The following is a 14,873-nucleotide window of genomic DNA, read 5'->3' as shown; positions in this document are numbered from 1 at the left end:
CATTTACTTCCTCGTTTTCATCTATATCAACCTAAATATATTTGTGAACAATATGTTATAAATCTAAGTCCTTATATAAGGTTAAAAAAAGAGTTCATATTAACTTTTCCTGCTTCTTCCTCCTCTTTGCCATCTTAGTTATCATTTACTTCCTCATTTTCTTCTATTCGTCAACATAAATAGACTATCTTATCAAAATTACTGAGAAATGAAATAATTAAACAAAATCAAGAAGAAGAAGAAGAAGAAGAAGAAGAGAGAGAGAGTAAAAAAAGAAAGCATTTTAGATGAAATTAAAAAATAAGGAACAAAGAATAAATCTAACTCCTTGTATAATGTTAAAATAAAAGTTCTTATAACGTGTATTTTTTACACTGGCTCGAATTACTTATTTTTCACATCAACTTTTTTCTTTCCTACTTCTTCCTCCTCTTTGTTATCTTCATCACCATTTACTTCCTCGTTTTTTTTTCATCAACCTAAATGGATTATCTTATCAAAGTCACTGAGAGATTGAATAATTAAACAGAATCAGGAAGAAGAGAGAGAGAGAGTAAAAATGAAAAAGCATTTTGAACGGAATTTAAAAAATAAGGGAAAAAGTGGCCTATAGAACAAAAAATCATACCTTTAGCAAAGGGTTTATGCCAAATAAACGACCCATCATCGATGAAGAAAACAACGATGTAGAGATATTAAGAGGCTTGGTCCAATCTGGGTATCAAAATCTGCAGTTGAATACTCTAAGTAATCTCAAAATTTTCAAAGGAAAAAGTACTACACTTTTTCTAGGAAAATGTAGTATTTCATGAATATATAATTTCAGAATGAAGTAATTTACGAAGAAACAGATGGAAATTGTACAACAAAAACTGTAATCAATTTGGAGGGAATGTTATCGTATGGTATAATGACGCACTTCATAAGAACCTTGGTGTAACACCCCGTACCTTTAACCTAAGCTTTGACTATGATTCTAGACTTAGAAAACCAGATAAAGAATGTGGGAATTGAAATTTCCTCTTCAGTTGTAAGATGGGGGTTTACGCTCATGAACAGTGACTGTATTTCAGTATACAGCCCGTATTTCAAGTCGTAAGTTGGCAACAAAGATCACTGAGCATTCTGCAATTTGATATTGGGAGATTTCATTGTTAAATACGGACCGTATTTTGAAATACGGCCCGTATTTCAAATCTTATTTGGAATCTGGGAAAACTTCCTTGATGAAAGTTGTAGAGATTTGTAATACCTTTCCAACGGTATATTATGGGGGTCAAACGGACATCTGTGCAAACAGTTATAACCATTTTACTAAAGAGTCGTAGAGTAGTCCAAACAAAATACGGACTGAAATACGGCCCGTCTTTCAAAATACGGCCCGTATTTTTTTGGGCTTAAAATTTAATGTTCCAAAATAATATATATTCATCCATATCAGTCCAAATCATTATTTTTCATTCCTTCAAGCCCTAGAACGACCTCCTACCCTCTCCTGCCATCAAGAACACCAAGGTAAGCCTATTCTAATCATTCCAAGTCAATTCTAATATATATCCTTGTAATCTAAACAAGAAATCATCATTCCTAACCTAGGGTTTTCAAGAAAACCCATCTCAAGGTTCAAGATTCAAGATTTTGGAAATCTTCTTCAAAGTTCAAGTCTTTAATTCAAGTTTTGGAGCATTACCAGGTATGTAGGGTTTCTATCTACGTGTGGGAACATCATTGTTCTCCCCACGCTTCTTCCTCCATAAAGTATGAAGCTTCACGAAAACTAGGGTTTTAACCATGTTCATGATAACCCTAGGTCCATGCCCCATGTTATATTATGTATTAAATTGTTATAAATTCTTCATTGTGTTCTTGATACATCATTATGATTATTGAGAATCTGTCTGTAATCCATGAAAACCCATACTTTGTATTCCATGGATTCTTACATGCAAGTTATGACTATTATGATATTTTCAAGAAATATATACTACATGTTTTACAAGTTTTCATGCACTTATATTACATAATTACTCTCATGCCATGATATAAGATACATACATGCTAAATACAAGTTATTTCATGAAACTATGTTTACAAGTTAATCCACGAAAATCATGGGCTTCTTAGCCAACTATATCATGTTCATGTTTTTGGGAGTTGCACAAGTTACTGAGAAGGCTCAAATAGCCTGAAACTACATAGCCACTGTAGGACAAGGATCGCTCCGCCTAGTTAGGACGATTCCTTAATTTTACACTGAATAGGTCCATCAGGCACGTTACACCTTATACCCTGGCAAGGTATGGGGGCTCTGCGGGTCCGGCGAGGTACCATACTCCACGTACCCACGTGGTGATATCATGTTGTCGGTTTATGAAATGCTCTCCCTACTTACCATGTTTTTACTCATGTTATATATATATATATATATATATATATATATATATGTATCCATGCTCATGCTCAGGTTTTTAGTTTCACTTTTTACCCTGTTATTCCATGTCCCATGTTATTTCTTTCAGTTGTTTTACATACCTATACATTCAATGTGCTGACGTCCCTTTTTATTTCCCGGGGGCCTGCATTTCACGATGTAGGTACGGATTTACAGGACGACGCTTCTGCTCATTAGGATCTGCTCGTATCAGCTTTATTTGGTGAGCCCCACCTCCTTCGGGGTTTAGACATTGTCTTTCTTTTATTGGGTATACAGTTAAAGGTATGTTGGGGGCCTTGTCCCAGCAAATATGTTTTCATGATCAGAATTTTGTTAGAGGTTTCATAGACTAGACAAGTCAGTTATGTCATGTTAGACTTTCAGAGTCGGTTAGCCGATTTGGCTTATTTATGATATTATCCACATTCATGATTTAAATGAGTATTTCTATATTATATGGTGACTTCTCATGTTTTATAAAAGTTCATCACACTCATGCTATATTTCCGCTCATGTATGCCTCATGATGATTCAGCAAGCCATGTGGTTTGTTCGGTCACATGCAGTATGGCACCGAATGCAGTGTTACGCCCAAGTTATGGTTCGGGGCGTGACACTTGGCAGGAAAGAATTCACATGATAAAGAAACTCGTAACTAAAGAAGTGTAAAAAAAAATGCGAATAGTGTTTTTTTTCCCTTAATGAAATAACCTCTTTATTTATGTTAGTTATCGTGTTACAGCACCTTATCAAAAAGTAATTAGTTATCGCGTTACCGCACCTTATCAAAAGTATCACAATTGGTTGGAAAGTTGTGACTGTTCCATTATTAGTTATGGCAAACGTTTCGGTCTTTTTTTTGGAAGGATGAAAAATTGAATATTTAATTAAAGAAATAAAGTAAAAGGCTAAAATCTGACAAAAAAAAAATGTAAATACTACATTTTTAGAGCGCCACGTAGGCAAGCCTGTGTCCTGCAATTATATATATATATATATATATATATATATATATATAGAGAGAGAGAGAGAGAGAGAGAGAGAGAGAGAGAGATTTCCTAGTTTTATTTTAGGCTATAACTTGATTCGATAAAGAGTTTAAAAAAGAAAAACAATTAAATTTATGATCTTGAACATGTCATATCATTTGTCTAGCTATAAAACTTTAATATTTATGGTTTTAAGAAACATCTTAGAACCACTATTTTAATACTTCCCGTTTTAATTTATGGGCCTTATTTTTTCTTCTAATTAGTCTGTTTTAAAAATAATTTTTTTAATCCAAACATTTTTATTTTATCCTTAGTGACACACTCTTATAGGAATGACATGATATATTTAAGATAACAAGATTTAAGGAATATTATATACTGTATAAAACATTTGTTTAGTTTTAAGACCAGAACATCCAAAAATCTTCTTTATATTCTTAAATTTTAAATTTTGTTAAATTAATTAAGACAGATAAAATGAAACAACGGGGTAGAAAGTTTATCTAGCAGCCGTTCTTAGTTATATATTGCTTTGTCCAAAATGTGTAAGTAGTCGTATAAAAAAACACATAATTAATAGATGAAGAAGATTACTAACTATATGAGTGGAGTCAATGAGTGATTAATTAAGAAGGTTCATTACATTAAGCTAGCATCATTACTTATGATAGCAGGCGTTCATACGATTCCTAATTACAAAATATGTATGTAAAGAAAACTTCAAGTAATGAGGGGTTGAACTTGTGAAAACTATGTTCAATTGTAACGTGGACACTTAATTATTCTCTTGAAGAAATATAAGAATCAATTCAAATAGGGAAAAGGGTCAAATTCACCCCCTAGTTTTGAATATTGCCTATATTTCTCTTCGGTTATTTGATCGAGAGGTCACGAGTTCGAGCTGTGGAAACATCCTCTTACAGAAGTGCAGGGTAAGGCCTTCGTACAATAGTCTTGTTCCGGCCCTTTTCCAGACCCGCGCATAGCGAAAACTTAATGCACTGGGCTGTCTTGCCCTTTATTTACCTTCTGTTATTGTGATGCTCAAGTTCAAGTTTAAGTTCACACGATACACGCACTTTTGAGGCTCAATGTGATGTAGCCTGAAAGACTAATCTGTGCAGGCTTGGACCCGAAGCGAACAATACGTGTCATGAATTTGAGTTGTGACAGTTGTTATAAAACCCGGCAAAATTCACCCTATCTCTAGCAAACATAAAGATTACCTTCAGTACAATTATACTATTCCGTCAAGTGAATTTGGTATTATTTTATTAGATGAGATCGGATTAGACGATCTAAGACTTGAATGGATGCACAATATTTGCTAGCCAAAAGTTAAATATTCAAATAATTGAATTTCGTTTGTCATATTGTTAATGAAAATCACGAAAAAGTTGTTTTCTTTCTTGTTAGGTCAATGAATCTGAGAAGAGAGAAACGGGGAATGGGAATGGAAATAAATGTGTGGACTGTTTTTGCATTTGAATTTATTTAATTTCTGTTTGTATATCGATTTCTTTTTTTTTGTTGAATTTCAACGTCCTCTATGTCATGGCATAAATGATAAAACTAGATCTTGAAATTGACAGGGAATTAATGATTCCATACGAAAATTCTTATATCTTAATTTGACGAGTTAAATTTGTAATGATATTAAAATTATATTCTTTTGTATTATTTAAGAAAAAGAAGAGAAGATGTTATAATTTTATCCTAATAAAATAAGCTGTCAAATTTACGAATGCAAGGATTGAGAACAAATTAAATAAACTAAAAATGTGGTACGTTACTCCTCTCACGATTCTATTCTTGGGAGATTGTGGATTAACCAATATTCAAAAGTAGGGTTGTAGATTTGAACCTTTTCCCATTCAAATATTGATAAATGAGAAATTAAAAAAATCCAAAATTCATGCAAAAGGGATGAGATAGCTTGTTTTCTAAGATCTATTTTTGAAAGGTATTTTTGTCGCAAATATTTTTTGAAAAGGTATTTTTGAAGAGAAACGGTTTGTGTTTGGCGAATCAATTTGAAAGTAAAGAGCTTCTATCAATATTTGAGCAGAACTTGTGTGCCTGGTCAAAGTAAAATATTTTTTTTCAACTTCTAAAAAAAATACTTTTATTACTACTTAAAAACACTTATTTGCTCTTAAATACTTGGTCAAACATCAACTTTTTAAAATTAGCATTTAAAAAAGAAAGAAGAAGTTCGGCCAAATAAATTAAGACTCTCACATGAGTTTCATTTTCTACTTGTTATCTTTTAATATTCTCATCACTGTATGTTTATTTCCTTGCTCACGTCAAGTATGGAATCTTCAAAGTGAAAGGCACATTAATCAAAACATTCAGGCAGAATATATATCTCCTTGATGTAGACATGTTCAGTCTTTTTTCTTCTTTTTTTTTCCTTTCGTAATCTTGAATTTTTGATGGAAATAGTGTCCTTTGAGGAATAAATTCAATAAATGAATTTATCAGAATTTTCGTAACTTAAATGGTGAAAACGCATGTCTGATATAACACTTTTAGTGTGCGATTTTCACGTCTAAAAACAGACGATCCATTAAATATATTTCTACTTCTTGTATTTTAATATTCTCATCACTATATATTTATTTCCTTGCTCACGTCAAGTATGAAATCTTCAAAGTGAAAAGGCACATCAATCAAAACATTCGGCAGTATGCATATCTCCTTGATGTAGACATGTTCATTCTTCTTTTTTCCTTTTATAATCTTGAATTGAGTGTTCTTTGAGGGACAAATCCAATAAATAAGTTTGTTAGAATTTTTATAATTTAAACGGAGAAACTGCATGTCTGACATAGCACTTTTAATGTGTAATTTTCACGTCTAAAAACAGACGATCCATTAAATATATTTATACTGAAGGTGTTCTGCTACCCATAAGCTTTCAGTGTGGATATTTTAAACTTTGGAGAAAGGCACATCTTTTCAAAAGCACCTTCAGTATAAATTTTTAAATCAGAGAATCTGAAAAAGTAAATTTTTCTTGTATGATGTGACAACTGAAACAACTTTTTCAAAACCTAAAGGCTCATACCTGATAAGGCATTTTCAACCTAATGACAAAAACAATCTTCCTTAGACGGTTTTCTTTTCATTTTTTTTCAATCTTATTTTTTGCTTCATAATAATTTATTTGTTATTGGTAGATAATTTTTTAAATCAGTATGTTAAAAATATAACTGCATACTTTTAACATTTTATTACTCCATCTATCCCGATATATGTGATATAGTTTGACTAGGGAACAAAGTTTAAGAAAGAAATGAATACTTTTAAAACTTGTGGTTTAAAACAAGTCATAGATATTTGTGTGACTGTAAATCATTTTATTAGTAAAAGGAGAAGTTTTAATTTAAATTATTTCTAAATATAGCAATGTATCATTCTTTTTGGGACAAACTACAAAAAGAAAGTGTATTACATAAATTGGGACAGATGTAGATGAAAATCTATTTTTTCCGATTTGGTTTGATTATTTTTTTCCGATTTGGTTTGATCATATACATCTGTCCCAATTTATGTGATACACTTTCTTTTTGTAGTGTCCTAAAAAGAATGATACATTGTTATATTTAGAACGGAAAAGGGCCTAAAATACCTTTGAACTATTAGATTTGGTACAAAAATACCCTCCATTTACCTTTGGGGCCTAAAATACCCCTGACGTTAACCTTTGGGACCTAAAATACCCCTGGCGTTAACCTTTGGGGCCTAAAATACCCTTATTTTTAACGGACCCATTTCAAGACCCAATTAACAATTTCATTTATTACGAGGCAGCTTCTAATTGGTTAATAAAATAATTAACTTAAACTAATTAATCCCCCATTTAACCCGTCCAACTAATAAGGCCTACCCGCCCAATTAAATCCCCTTTTATCCATATCAAAAGAAACCCTTGAACCCATTCAACTGATAAGCCGGACCCTCGAACGGTGCAGACATTTAGGTGATGATTCAACCAATACATGAGTTATTTATTGGTGAATCATGAATGTATGAAGCAACATATATAGCAATGCAAAAAAAGAAAATAAAAAAGAATATCACTTTTACAGGATGGTGTTTGACTAATTCTACTTTGAAAGTTTGAACTAAAATAAATTAGAAACAGTGTATTTCTGTTTCATGGTTCGTTTCCTTCAGTGTTTCATGTATTGCTTGAATCACCACCCAAATGTCTGCACCATTCGAGGGCCGGACTTATCAGTTGAATGGGTTCGAGGGTTTCTTTTGATATGGATAAAAGGGGATTTAATTGGGCGGGTAGGGCTTATTAGTTGGATCGGGTTAAATGGGGAATTAATTAGTTTAAGTTAATTATTTTATTAACCAATGAGAAGCTGCCACGTAACAAATGAAATTGTTAATTGAGTTTTGAAATGGGTCCGTTAAAAATAAGAGTATTTTAGGCCCCAAAGGTTAATGCTAGGGGTATTTTAGGGCCCAAAGGTTAACGTCCGAGGTATTTTCAGTGGCGGATCCAGGATTTTCACTAGGGGGGTTCGAAAAAAATAGCAAAAGCTAAATATAAAAAATTATGTTGTCCCTGGGGATCGAACCTAGGACGCTAGAGACAATTTTGAACACCATGGACTACTTAAACTAACCTTTTGCATTTGTTTAGGGTGTTCAAAAGTTAATATATGTACATAAACACGAAAAATTTACCCTATATATACACTGTAATGTTTTGCCGAGGGTGTTCGGGTGACCACCCTCACCACCATGTAAATCCGCCTTGGGTATTTTAGGCCCCACAGGTGGATGAAGGGTATTTTTGCACCAAATTTAATAGTTCAAGGGTATTTTAGGCCCTTTTCCGTATTTAGAAATAATTTAAATTAAAGTTTCTCCTTTTACCTTTAATAAAATGATTTACAGTCACACAAATATCTATGACTTGTTTTAAACCACAAGTTTTAAAAGTATTCCTTTATTTCTTAAACTTTGGTCCTAGTCAAACTATATCACATATATTGGGACAGATGGAGTAACAAAATGTTAAAAGTATGCAGTTTTATTTTTAACATACTGGTTTAAAAAATTATCTACTGATAACAAATAATTATTGTGAAGCAAAAAATAATATTGAAAAAAAATGAAAAGAAAAGCGTCTAAGGAAGATTGTTTTTGTCATTAGGTTGAAGATGACTTAGCAGGTATGAGCCTTTAGGTTGTGGAAAAGTTGTTTCAATTGTCACATCATACAAGAAAAATTTACTTTTTCAGATTTTCCGATTTTAAAAATTTACACTGAAGGTGCTTTTGGAAATATGAGTCTTTCTCTAAAGTTTGAAATATCCACTGAAGGCTCATGGGTAGCAGAGCACCTTCCGTGTAAATATATTTAACGAACCGTCTGCTTTTAAATGTGAAAACCGCACACTAAAGGTGCTCTGCCAGGCATGCGTTTTCACCATTTAAGTTACAAAAATTCTGACAAACCCATTTATTGAATTTATTCCTCAAAGGACACATTTCAGTCAAAAAATAGTGGATACATTTTTTTATCAGTAATTTTAATTGTACTTACTCACAAATCATTAAAATATGGAACTAAGAAAACTTCAAATAGTATACGGTTGAACTATAGAAACTACATTCAGATTGCAATCCTAGTGAATTACTTATAAGAAGTTGGCCTGAAATTAAAAATATGGTCAATAGTGATTCATGCCCATTCTACTTTACTTGAGGTTGATGTGTAATAATTATTGTTGCTTGAAATGATTGCAAAAAATAAAATAAAAAATGATGACGCATTGTTATCACTTAGACAGAAATGAATCCACTTTACCCCCTAATTGAAAATTTTCAATGAGATTAATAACCTTGAACAACACTTTCCACTAGCATGTTGACCTCATTTACATCAACACAATTTTAATGAAATCATAGTTTTATCTAATGACAATCTACCTAGCTTAACCATGTATTCTCTTTATCCACAACGTTAACCCGTTAAATATAGAAACTTTTTGGAAAAAACCAAAAAAGCAAGACATTTAAATTGGAACGAAAGGAGTAGCATGATAACGTCCAAATTCATTCCTCGAAGAGAAAGTGTACACGGTCGTATGCAATATAATTACCCAACTATGAGTCGGGGTCAAATTCCACAAGAAACAATATACTAGGCGATCAAGCAAGTAAGGAATTTTCACTTTCTACACTAAGCCAAACACTTGATAATATTTTGGTTTTGAGAAAATTCTAACTAATGCAAAAATGTAAATTAACCTAGAAAGCAAGTAAAATGATCAATGACCACAAGCATGGATACAAGGGAAATTACTCTCAAGTAGTAATCCAATGTATTTTACAATTTTATAACTAAGAGCGAGTTTATGTTAATTGATAATGGTTTCAAAAATCTCAGTAAAAGTCTTCCAATCAAATCAATGAATTTTACTCTAAACTTTTTCAAGCTTTAGAGTGTGAAATTCGGCACTACCAATTGAATCTCAAGTTAACTATCTTATTTCTAACTCAAGTTATTAGATGAGGGTTAAGCCCCAAATCCTTGCTATTAACTCGTTTTCAAGCAAAGTAAGGGTATTTAGGCACAAATAATGTTGTACACCGTTAAATGACATTAAAGCTTGAAGAGTTAATAGAGAAACAATAAACCACTCAATTAGAAATAAAAATTGTTTAATACATAAGCAAAATAAGAGATTCGTCCAAACTAGACATATGAATATTTGCGTAAACAAGATTCAAGCATTGAAATGAAATACCACCACACATAAATATTCAATACATAGCAAGAGTAGAAGAAATGCGTAAAGAATTTCTCATTGGGTGCCTCCAAATCTTCTCTTCCAAAGTGTTGGTGATGAACCCTAGGTCCCAAACTTGTGTAAAAATGGCCAAAGATGAAAGATATTACTCCCAAATCTTTCTTTTATAGTTCCCCAATTTTGCAAAGTCAAAATATGACAAAAACAGCCTCCATATTTACAGATTTTCGAAATTGCAGTTCTGGCCCATTTTTGCACTTTTAGCCACTTTTGTCATTTTCTTCACTTTGACCTCTTTTTGACTTGTTTTTCACTTGATTTCTTCATGATCACTTCTCAATCATATAAACCTATAAAATTGAAGTAAGCCATAATAAATGCACTATTTTCTCAATCAAACAATTCAAAAGTTTAAGATTAAAGAAGAAATAAGTTGGAAAATACCAACTTATCATAGCACAATTTAAAACTATTACCACCACTTTCCTCAAATAGTCAAAGATGACCAAATTTTGTTAATCATCAAAGTAGTGAATATGGTTCTGAACTGTATCAGATATTCTTAATCACCTTTGAGGTGCCTTCAAAATAACATTGCACATTTGATACTAGTAAATAGTAATCAATGAAAACACCAAAAACCTCCTTTTCCTTTTTAAGCTCAGATCTAACTCATCAAGAACCTAGGCCTTGTTCTTGTCAATACTGAACTTCACAATTTACAAAAGAACAGAAAACTTGCTCCCATAAAATATGGAATGAATTGCAATTACAATTACAATTCTGCACAAAACTAGAAACAATAGCCTTCCAGGATATAGTATGGGACACATGTCGAAAATCAAGAATAGTACAAAAGAAAATAGCTCACTAGAGGGATACATATCTCTCAATTCAGCAAAGCAACAGGCCCAGGGATATGGGTATCATATATACAATTTAGAACCATTTTCACCACTTCACTCAAAATAGAAATTTTCTTAATCAGGAAGTGGTGACTATGGTTCTCAACTGTATCAGATACAAAAATAAGTACCAATTAAGAGATAAAAGAAAAGAGTGTTGTTAAATGGCACAACCCATTTGGCACAACCCATTTGGCACAACTGTCACAACCCATGCAAGGCCAACGCAAAATGATCAATATACCCCTACCTCTCAACGCTCCAAACCAGCCTATTTTTCCTCCAATACAATGTAATGATTACTTAAGGGCACACTTACGCACTTTTTGCAATATTTAAAACGGATACATACACCTAGACCATATACATACACCTATAAATCTGTATGGTCTACACAACCTACAATCTACATAATTTATACGGTGGGCTAACTTAAACAATATACAAACTCCTAATTGTTTTTTTTTACAATAATGCCTTCTTTTCACTATTTATGTGAGGCTATTTTATTCCTTAACAAGTGAACACTTTCTTATTTTAATCGTAAACTAAAAATGCAATGTTAAATTCAATATTTTTCCTTCCCTAATTAAAATGCTTAGCTAGAAACATAAAGATAAATAAGAACTTAAAAAGTTTGCTTTGACTATTTCTTTTACTCAAAATTTAAAATGGGAAAAAATATTTGATCACATGGACTATTTCTCTAAAAAATTATTTGATCAAATATTCAATTGCAAAAATTGTAACTATAACAATCATCGTAGACAATTAGATTTAGCTATGTGTTTATAAACTAGCTAGTGTTGGTCCTTGATCATGTAAACATCCTAATCTATAATTCTAGGGCAAAGGTGCATATATACCCCTCAACTTTGTGATTTAGAGCAGATATACCCCTCGTTATAAAAGTGGTGTATATATACCCCTGTCGTTACAAAATAGTGCAAATATACCCCTGCCATTATAAAATGGTGCAAATATAACTTTTTTACCAACGGGATGTTTTTTTAAAAAAAAATCTTTTTGGTTATTTTTTAATTAAAAATATGTCACGTGACTTTAAAAAAAAAGTCTACCTATTTTTGTAGTAGACATATTTTTCTAAAGCCACATGATACTTTTTTTCGGGTGGGTCGGGTCTGGTTCCTTTAAAAAAATGGGTAGACTTATTTTTTTAAAGTCACAGAGATATTTTTTTAAATGAACCAGACCAGACACACCAGAAAAAAAATTACCTTGTGTCTTTAGAAAAATATGCCTAATAAAAAAAATAGGTAGACTTTTTTTTAAAGTCACGTGGCATATTTTTAATTAAAAAATAACCAAAATGATTTTTTTTTAAAAAACCATTAGCAAAAAGGGTATGTTTACACCATTTTGTAACGGCAGGGGTATAATTGCACCATTTTATAACGATAGGGGTATATATAAACCACTTTTGTAACGAGGGTTATGTTTGCTCTAAATCGCAAAGCTGAGCGGTATATTTGCACCTTTCTCCATAATTCTATTCAATTTTAATCATATATACTTTTAACATTTATCTAAAGAAAAAAAATTGTATAACAATTAGAGATTAATGTTTTAATAAAAGTTCACATATACAATGTTATTTATGGGCGGTTATTTAAAAAAAATCAATAATATTTAAGACTAGGTTTCGAGAAATTAACAACGATTATTTAGAAAAAAACAAATTCCTCCATTATATGTAGAAATTGAGATTGCAAATTTCGGTGTATTTCCTTGAAAGAGAAGAGCACCTATGCTTAGAAATAAAAGAATAATATTTAATCCTATACAATTTTGTCCAAATTCTATGGCTAGCCTATAACTAATTTTATTAGAGTGCAACAAATCTATATTTTTTATTGAATTTCCTATTAAATATTGAAAAGTCATTTATTTGACCATTTTGCTCTATTAAACAGGCAGCTAAATAAATATCCGTTCCAAGAAATGACGAATGCTATTGCAGCAAAATTGGTCAAGGTTCACGTTTAGAACCTTTAGATCCCGAGTTCGAGTCTAGGTGAGCACATATAGTGAAAAGCATTTTTTTTCATTTTTTCTTTCACTTAGATGATCACCAAACTTAAACAAATCAAGTACCAAATAACTTTATATAATTTTGTCCAAATTCTATTGGCTAGCCTATAACTAATTTTATTCCCTTATAATGTAATTAAAAATGACTTGTCCTTGTTGATCAAAGATGTTTGATCGTATAGCTGATGTTGTTTTTGTCAACTTTGTGTGGCTGAGATGCAATGTTGGCAAATTTTGATATTGGGCTGCATTTCTCCTCTGCTGAATATTTGGGTTGTAGTTGTTTGGGCTCAATTTCTTAAGCAGCCCAACTGATACCCTTCAAATGATAATCCCTCTCTTTTAGCTGACTTTTCTAAATTACAAAACTCATTTTATAAATTTTTGCTTTATAAATATATATTTTTGAATTTATAAGTTTACATATGTCTTTTTTATATTAGACGGAAGCAATAAAACTTTTTAATTTGCTAAAATACGTAAGTAAAATAAAAATAAAAGTGGTATCAAAGCTGAATTTGACAGAAAATAAGCTCTGATACAACTTTTAAATGATGTTATAAATATAAAGCATGAAAATTTACTTTTTATAGCTACTTTTAGTACCTATTTAATGGTAATAACTACCCTTTAATTTAATTAATAATAGTAGCTAAATATTTTTCTAATTTACTTATTATAGCTACCCAAGTAACTTGCAGTTACTGGTGCACAAATACACCGTAAAACACGCCCATATCCCAAATCCCCTTTTTAAGTAATAATCCAACTCACATAATATACATTATGATTCTCTCTTTTTTCATAAATTTTTGCCTTTTTTTCTCATCAAAATCTCTTCATTACTTTCAACCACGATTTATTGTGCCGAGATTTGTGGTGGTGGTGTATTTGTGTAAGTTTTCTTTATATTTGTGTATTTTGTTCACAGTAATTCCATATTTTCAACTATTTTCAAGCTTTTCAACTTTCAATTATCAGGTTTTCCAATTTTAATACCAAAAACATCAATTAATGGCAGATGAAAGCATATCTAGTAGGGTTACTAGAGGTATACCCCCTACTGTTCAAAATTTAGATTGTCCTTCTTTTTATTTGGGTATTTCTCAGCAACAACATGATGTAGATGCAGCTTCTGCTGAGAAATTGGCTGCTGAACGGAGATCAAAGAAAATTCAATATCCTAACAGACTTAGAAATCCTTCAATTGTAAATTTGGAGAACAAAATTGATTCTGATACTGCCACAAAGAGGAGAAAAACCTTTGATGTGGCTTTTGTTAGCAAGGGGAAAAATGTTGTAGAGACAGATGCAGGAGAACAACAATTAACAGTGAAGAAGCAGGTATTTTTTGATTTTTTGTATATATTTTTTGAATAAAATTGTATTTTAGATGTTGCTCAAATTCTGTTAAATATATGATTTATGTATTTGACCTCATCTATAAGTATATATAAATGTATTTGTTGTTCATGTTCAAATTTAAAATTTGAATGAGATATGTATTTGACAAACATTTAATAACCGTATTTGTTATCAAATTATGAACTTCGTATCATGTATCTGTAATTTCACAGATTTGTGTATTTTTTGAATTATTCAGAGATTTATGTATTTTTTCAAAGTCGGTATGTGTATGTGTCAGCTAAATGTGTATTTGAACAAATTAGAAAGTTAGATTCACATGTGTTGTACATTTGAGTTG

Source organism: Lycium barbarum, chromosome 1, assembly GCF_019175385.1.
Source record: "Lycium barbarum isolate Lr01 chromosome 1, ASM1917538v2, whole genome shotgun sequence".
Taxonomy (NCBI): domain Eukaryota; kingdom Viridiplantae; phylum Streptophyta; class Magnoliopsida; order Solanales; family Solanaceae; genus Lycium; species Lycium barbarum.
This window is presented reverse-complemented; position numbering follows the sequence as displayed.